Here is an 8,868-nt window from a genome sequence, read left to right as displayed (position 1 = left end):
GGGTAGAGGTATTCCCAATCACTAACAAAAAGACTCAGACAGTCTCTGACCTCCTTCTCCAGGAGATTATTCCCTTATTTGGAATCCCTGCCTTCCTCCACTCAGACAATGGCCCTGAATTCACCTCCCAGATTTCTCAAACCTTATCTAAAGCTCTCAGCATCCCCTGGCATTTTCATATTCCATATCACCCTCAGGAAAGATTGAATGAACTAACCACTCCTTAAAAAACACTCAGGTTAAAATGTCAGAGGAACTTCACAGTGACTGGGTAAAGCTTGTCTCTAGTTCTTTCTCCCCAAGTGACCCCTTTCATTTGTACCATTTGAACTCATGTATGGGAGTCCAGTTCTAACCCCTGGCCTCCCATCCAAACCCTCACCTCTCCCTGATCACCTACTCATCCTCTTACTCTATCATCTCCATTCTTTCCTGTGGAACTTTACTGACCACTCCCTACCCCAGCCATGCTCCAACCCCTGTCCACCCCCAATCAACATTAGGGATCAGGTCCTTCTCTCCCCTCCAGACCAATGTCCCTCACCCCCTTCCTGTAAATGGCAGGGCCCTTCAAGGTAATTCTTGTAACTCCCACAGCTGCTAAGCTTGAGGGCCTTCCTCATTGGATTCACTTATTCCACCTCAAACCCTCCCCTCCACCTCAAGATAATTTTTTCTTCATACACAGCAACCCCAACTGGGCCCTGCTCCCTTAAGTTCCAGAGGACCCAGAGATCAACTACCTTGCCTCCAATTCCAGAAGAATGAGGCTTTACCTACAACCATACTCAACTTTACCAAATTGGGAACCTCATATACTTTCCTTCCTGACCCCTCTGTTCTCCTGTCTCTACTAATCACATTCTGCTTCTTCAGTCTCCTCTTTATGTATCTCCAATGACATATTTAAAATCTCTAATTAAACTAATTAGCTGTTGTTACAGGACTACCAACCATTAGCCACAGAGCTGGAAGCATAAAGACTATCAAATGTGCCCAGGTGGTAAGAAACACCCCACACCCCAGGCTCAAAAAGGAGACTCACAGAACAGATTTCAATGTAATTTTTTACTACTGACTGCCCTCAGCAATCAACCACCTGTGTCTTCTGGGTTCAAGGTGATGCCGTGGTGATGGGAAAGGAACAGGTGCTTTAAGGTTTGTTTATGTGAAGATAGGAAAGCTTAGTTGGTGATAAGGGAAAAGTGTTTTAAGATGTATAAAAGAATGAAACATGTTCCAGATTCCTCTTTCTTTTTTTTTTTTTTTTTTTTTTTTTTTTTTTTTTTTTGGTTTTTCAAGACAGGGTTTCTCTGTGTAGCTTTGCGCCTTTCCTGGAACTCACTTGGTAGCCCAGGGTGGCCTCGAACTCACAGAGATCCGCCTGCCTCTGCCTCCCGAGTGCTGGGATTAAAGGCGTGCGCCACCACCGCCCGGCTCAGATTCCTCTTTCTTGCTATGTTACTGTCCATAACTTTAACACTAACAAACTGATAGAATTCTGACAAACTGTTTGTTAATCTAGCTCTGGCAGAGTGCTACCATTATACTACACCACTATTTTATCATAGCCACAGCTCAGGATTTTAAATTCCCTTTGGTTGTTTTAATGTATCTAAAACTTATCTCTTTTTGTAAACTTAAGAATTCTTGTGAGCTCCAGGGAGTTGTCTTGGATTCACCTCGAACAGCATCTTGCCAGGTCCAAGCAACACTGGTTCCATAGAGCCCAGACAGCAGTGAAACAACCCAGGATGTGGCCAGCACCCCAGCTTTCTCAAGTCCCCCAAAGATGATTGATGCCCATGAAGTCAACAGGAAACAGTCTCAAGAACCCAGCGCCCTCATTTCTTGACCCACTTGTTATCCCTAGCTCACTTTTTAAATAGCAAACAAAAGGAGAAATGTTAGCACTTCCTGGCATCACCTGGCCTACCCCCAGCTGTAGCCACTAAGAACACCTCCTGCAAACGTGTGTTGTCAGTATTCAGGCAGATGTCTAGCCATCCCAGGGTCTTAAGGCTGTATGTCATTATGTAATCTATGTGCATGTGCTGCTCAGTCTCTATAAGCATGTGCTAGGCTCCCTTTCCCCCTCTTCTCTGCCACTTCCCTTTCAGAGGCAGGCCTCCAGGAACCCCTCCTCTCTTCCCACCCTTTCAATAAACCTTCAATGTGGGTTTGTTGCACAGTGTGATTCATTCTCACTGCTGCTAAACTACAACAACCAAAAAGCCCAGTTCCACATTCTTGGTGGCTTCATTCTTCAGTTCCTCCCCTGAAGTTGCCAGCCACCCAAGTCCCCACCTAAAGCATTCAGCTTTTGTCCATACTTGACCAACTTGTGGTAGACATGTCATTACCCCTCACCTACAACCTATATAATCTCCCTGCTTTAGTTTGGGCATGTGGCTTCTCCAGCCTCCATCTATGGGACTAGAGAACCCACCCGGGAGTTGCTTTGCTCAGATAGACCTGCTGTTATACTTTTTCAATTCAGCTTGATTTGGTTTACTGCATTGGCAGAGAAACCTATTTTCAGGAGACAGAAAACCTATTAGTGAGACTAATTAAAAAATGAAAATAAAAGGGTGCTGGAGAATTATGATCCACAAAGCCAAAATGCTAGAACTTTGTCAAGCAGCCATGGTTGCCATGCAGTCCGTGTCAGAGTAGAGTCCCAACTCCTATACACATGTATATGCAAACAAGTGCACACATACCCACACATGTTCACACATAGGCATATACACTCAAGCAGAGAAATTGAGCAGGTTCAGGGAAGGCACAGCCAAACCTTCATAGGCAGCAACAAATCAGGACTAATGCAACATAGATACCCTAGAAACACAGCCCATTCTCCCAACACAGGAAGAAGCCCATTTGACTTGTCAGTAGATACATCTCCCCACTGCTCTTCACAGCAGTTTAAGGAGTTCTAGATTTTCAGGGACTTCAACTGAGGCTAGATTGGGATTGATGGCTTCAATGCTAAAAAGGATTTCAGGACTGGTTGTATATATTTTTAAAATTTTTTTTTATTGTACTTATTTATCCACTCACTCATACATTGATGAACATTTGTGTTGCATGAATGTATGTGCCACATTATGTTTATGAAGGGTCAGAAGACAACTTGTGGGAACTGATTCTCCTCTTCTCCCATGTGTAGGTACTGGGAAATCAAACTTAGGTTGTTATGCTTGTGGCTGTTACCTGATGAGCCATCTCACTGGCCCTTAAAAGATGTTTTAAAGTAGTTTTGATTTGCATTTCTCTAATGGCTGAGGATGTTGAACATTTAAGTGTTTCTTAGCGACTTGAGTTTCCTCTATTGAGAATTCTGTTTAGATCTGTACACCATTTTTAAAATTGCATTATTTGTTTTCTTGATATCTAGTTTCTTGAGTTCTTTATATAGTTTGGATATTAGCCATCTGTCAGATGTGGAGTTGATGAAAATCTTTCCCCATTGTTCAGGCTTCCATTTTGTCCTTTTGACTAAGTCCTTTATCTTACAGAAGCTTTTCAGCTTCATGAGGTTCCATTTATTAATTGTTGATCTTAGCGTCTGTGTTATCAGTGTTCTGTTCAGAAAGTTGTCTCCTGTGCCAATGCATTCAAGGCTGACTATTCCCCATTTTCTCTTCTATCAGGTTCAACTTACGACCTACAATCTATCCCACCTGCAAGATGTGCTGGGGCAATGGAGGTGCAGAACTTAAAGGAGTGACCAACCAATGACTGGTCTAATTTGAGGCCTACACCAAAAGAGGGAGCCCATGCCCTACACTGCCTGGATAACCAGGAACGGGAGGCTGGATAGCCCAGAGACCTATAATAGAAAAAAAGAAACAATAAAATGATTCCTTATATATAATGATATTCTTATAGACTTATAGATCAGTGGCTAGCACAATCATCATCAGAGAGGCTTCTGCCAGCAGCTGATGGATGGGAGCAGATGCAAACACCCACAGCCAAACATTAGGCAGAGAGAGAGCCCAAATTGGAGATCTCCATTAGGTCCGTCCCCTTGGAGCTTGGGGAACCTCACGGAAGAGGGGAAGGAAGAAGTATAGGAGCCAGAAGAGTTGAGGACACCAGGAGAACAGGCCTATAGATATCAACTAAGCAGGGGCTCATAGGGGCTCACAAAGAATGAAGTAGCAATCTTGGAGCCTACATGGGTCTGAGCTAGGTCCTCTGCATATATGTTATGGTTGTTAGCTTGGAGTTTTTGTGGGACTCCTAACAGTGGGAATGGAGTCTCTCCGACCCTTTCATCTGCTCATGGGACCCTCTTCCTCCTCCTGAGTTGCCTTGCCCAACCATGATATGAGGGTTTGTACCTAGTCTTTATTAATTGTATATTGTTATGTCATGTTCAATGGATATCCCTGGGATGCCTGCTCTTTTCTGAAGGGAAACAGAGGAGAAATGAATTTGGGGGTGGTCTGGGAGGAGTGGAGGGAGGGGAAACTTTGGTCAGGATATATTCAAAACAAAAAAAGAAAGTGTTTTAATATAGGCTTCAGCAGACTAGTTAGGAGAAAAGGAGAGGTGCAGAAGAAAGACACACAAGAGAGTATGGTGTGATCAAAAGAAGAGTTGCAGCTCATTGTTCTTACAATAGCCATTCGTAGGATTTTGTTAGATTTGAAGTTACTGTTTTTGAGGGTTGCTAGGAAACCTAAGTGGGATTGCTGGGTGGTTCTGAGGGGTACCTGTCAGGATTACATTTGATAAGGTAAAAGTCTAGCCCCACAGGGATACAGGAAGGTGCTGTGGGATGTCCTGTATGCTGTGAATATATGTTACTATGATTGATTGATAAATAAAATGCTGATTGGCCAGTAGCCAAGCAGGAAGGATAGTGTAGGCGGGACAAGGAGCGAGGAGAATGCTGGGTGGAAGAAGGCTGAGTCAAAGAGACCCTGCCAGCCGCCATGAGGAGAAGCATGATGTAAGATGCCGGTAAGCCATCTTACATCATGCTTATATCATGTTTTATAGAAATGGGCTAATTAAGGTATAATAATAGACAGCAAGCAGCCTGCCACATCCATACAGTTTATAAGTAATATAAGTCTTTGTGTGTTTGATTGGGTCCAAGCGGCTGTGGGACTGGTGGGTGAGAGAGATTTGTCCTGACCGTGGGCCTGGCAAGACCAGGAAAACTTCAGCTACAGGAAAGTTTTGTTTGAGATTCTCTGGAAATGAATGAGGAGCTGCCCAAGGTCACACACAGTTAGGCCTCAAGCCTGGGTTATTGCTACTTTAACATACAGTATTTATATGAAAGGAGTGTTAACCCTATGTTGGCTGCTTTCATGGCAAATGTGACTTATGCTGAAATTCTCGATTCTCAGTCATCAGTTTTGTTATTTTTTTTTAGACAGGGTTTCACTATGTAGCTATGGATGGCCTGGAACACCCTATGTACACCAGGCTAGCTTCACATTCACAGAGATCCACTTGCTTCCCAAGTGCTGAGACTAAAGGACTGTGACAGGAAGCCCAGCAGTGAGGTTTTCCTTCTCACACCAGATGATTTCCCTGTCCTTCTATCCTTCTCAAAGTTATCTCACACTGAGAATAAAGCCATTGCTCTTGGTGTATCTCGTTTTAGTAGAAAGCCAGACATGGTGGTACCTGCCTGTAGAGGCCAGAGGACATCAGATCCCCTGAGGCTGGAGTTACAGGTGGTTGGGAGCCACCTGACATAGATACTGGGATCCAAACTCAGGTCCTGTGGAAGAGCAATATGTGCTCTTAACCACTGAGCCATATCTTCAAGTCCCCCAGTTCACCATTTTTTTCCTGCTTCATAATTTATTGTACAAATTGAGTCTTACATGATGAGTTGACATTAGCTTCTTCAGGCATGAGACTTAACATGAGGTCAGACATTTCAAAATCCATTTATGTTGCTTTCACAGCTGGAGTATTTTAGGCCTTGAAGTATAAGACCAAGAAAGCAGTGCCTCTGTATGTGGCCAGCACACAATTCATCCTACCTGTGAGATTCTAAGAGTTGAGATACTTTTTAATATCAGTAAATTGTAATTGGCCATCAGTTTCTGGACCAGCCATGACTTCAATCTCTGCCCAAATCACAAATTTCACAGCTGATGGCTGATGTCCTTCAACAAACCCAGCTACCACCCAGCTCACCATTTTTAAAAGTAAGTCTGGATATCAGTATCATGCCTAAGAACATAACCCTGTATTCTGAAGAGTTTTGCCTTCACTTTTATTATTATTACTATTTATTTATTTTTTTTTGTTTTTTTTCGAGACAGGGTTTCTCTGTGTTGTTTTTGTGCCTGTCCTGGATCTTGCTCTGTAGATCAGGTTGGCCTCAAACTATTAAACTATTATTATTATTATTATTTCTTCTTCTTCTTCTTCTTCTTCTTCTTCTTCTTCTTCTTCTTCTTCTTCTTCTTCTTTTTCTTCTTCTTCTTCTCCTTCTCCTTCTTCTTCTTTCTTTTCTTCTCCTCCTCCTTTTTCCTTCTCCTTCTTCTCTCCTCCTCCTCCTCCTTCTCCTTCTCCTTTCTCCTCCTCCTCCAAAAGGCATGTGACACTACATCTGACTTACCTTCACTCTCCTATAAATGAAGCTTCATGTAAGACTCAAGGTTTATGTTGTGATTCCCTTCCACTGCCCATTGTTGGAAGGATCATCTCCACTGAGTTGGTTTTGCACCTTTGTGTAGTTAACTGACCCTGCTTGTGGAACTGGTCTTAGCTCTCTGCTCCGTTTCATTAATCTATATGACTATTTCTCCTCTAATACTACATTTTTTCCACTTTAGTTGCTTATCAAACTAATAAAATATATTTACTTAGTGTGAATGTATGTCAATATGCATGTACCATGGGCATGTATGGAGGACAGAGGAACACTTGTGGGAATCAGTTTTCTCCTTCTACCAAGTGGAAACTAGAGATTGAATTTAGGTCACCAGGCTAGCTGGTATGTCAATATGCATGTACCATGGGCATGTATGGAGGACAGAGGAACACTTGTGGGAATCAGTTTTCTCCTTCTACCAAGTGGAAACTAGAGATTGAATTTAGGTCACCAGGCTAGCTGGCAGGTACCTTTACTGCTGACAGTCTCTTGTCAAACTCATAGCTATTCAAGTTTGTCTTTCCATTAAGTGTAGATTAAGTTTGTATCTACAACAAAAATTTCCTGGATTTTAATAAAAATTTCATCAAACCTATCACTTTGGGGAGACTGTATGGTTACTATTGTGTTTTCCAGCAGTAAATGTCTAGATCTTCAATTTCTACAGAGTATAACTTCTAGCATCCATGTTCCTAATGCATATTTTTAGATTTATACCTAAGTGCAGTTTTGAATAGTTGCAAATGTCTACAAGTTTGTTGTTAGTATATAGAAATATGTTGATATTTCCATGGTCTTGAATTCTGCAACCTGGTTGAATTTCCTGGGTATTTTTCTTTAACAGATTCCATGGGATTGTTTACATAGATCAGGGTGCTGTTACCATCCTGTATCTTAATGTGTAGTTTAACTATTTTCTCTAAGCTTGACATGACCATTCCTGTCCAGATGCAGAGCAGCTATGACTACCACATGAGATTCTACCAAAATTGGGCATTCCCTCATGGAGAGAGGGGTGGTTTCACAGGTCTGTTGTTGATGCCTCTCTAATTGGAGTGAACAACCATTTACTTTGTTTTGTTTTTGAGAAAAAGTTAACTCTGTAGCCCAGCATACCTGGAACTCTCTCTGTAACCCAGGCTGTCTTCAAGTTCACCTTGCTGCAACCCCAAGTGCTGAGATTACAGATGTAAGCCATATTTGTCACTAGAGGGGTTGTTTTTGACACAGAGTCTTACTGTGTAGCCCTACTGGCCTGGAACTCATTATGTGGATTAGGGGGCCTCATACTCAGAGCTCCATCTGCCTCTGCACCTAAGTGCTGGGATTAAAGGCATGTGCCTCACACAACAGCCTAGAGGATTTTATATATAGGCACCCTAGGGCTTGCTTTGTGTTCATCTTGGCAACCACTGCTTTTCCATATTTAGTGGGTTTTTTTTTAGATTTATTTGTGTGTTTTACCTGTATGTTAAGTACACATGTGCATACCTGGTGTCTGGGAGGATCTAAAGAGGGCATTGGATCATCTGGAACTCAAGTTATGGATGGCATGAACCACCACATAGGTGCTGGGAACCAAACCCAGGTCCTCTGCAAGAGCAAGTGCTCTTAACTCCTGAGCCATCTTTCCAGCCTGCTTTTCTACATTTAAATCATTTCTATTTTATGTGATCTTGTTGGACTTAAACCTTCCATCTGTGTATTCCCAATTTGTCCCCTGTGCCCACCTTTCTACTGTTTTCTCTTCTGCCTCTTTACTCTGCAATCCCATGTTGTCACCTTCATTTTCTTGTCAGTGGTTGCTTTAAGGCTTTTGGTGAACATTTTTAACCTATCCAGGTCTTCCTTGGGTTGTGTACATTCCAATTTATACCTTCTCTGGATATGATATGATGGATTGCCTTAACTGCTCCTTTAGTACAAGTCTACTAGTAAAGATCGTCATTTAACCTTTTTCTTCCAGTGCTGGAGATCAAACCTGGGCCCTCATACATCTATCACTGAACTCTATTCTGGCCCTATTTACATTTTTTAATATTAGAAAAAGTCATCATTGTGTCAAGTGTAGCACATGCCTCCAATCCTAGTATCCAGAGGATGAGGCGGGGGGATCATACCCAGTTTGAGGCCATTCTGGCTACAATTTGAATCTGGTTTTTAAAAGTGAAACAAAAAATAGAAAAGGATTACTTTATCTTTGCTTTTCAAAAGATAGCTTTGCTAGG

At 42.3% G+C, this 8,868-nt stretch overlaps 1 pseudogene; it reads right to left on the bottom strand.

The window, feature by feature from the left end:
- Nucleotides 1-5,629: 5,629 nt before the first annotated feature.
- LOC131908797 (ATP synthase membrane subunit K, mitochondrial-like) lies at nt 5,630-6,096 on the bottom strand (annotated as a pseudogene).
- Between the last annotated feature and the right edge of the window lie 2,772 nt (nt 6,097-8,868).

The sequence above is a fragment of the Peromyscus eremicus genome, chromosome 4 (genome assembly GCF_949786415.1).
Source record: "Peromyscus eremicus chromosome 4, PerEre_H2_v1, whole genome shotgun sequence".
Lineage (NCBI taxonomy): Eukaryota > Metazoa > Chordata > Mammalia > Rodentia > Cricetidae > Peromyscus > Peromyscus eremicus.
The sequence above is the reverse complement of the archived record's forward strand: the minus strand, read 5'-3'. Positions and strand labels throughout refer to the sequence as shown.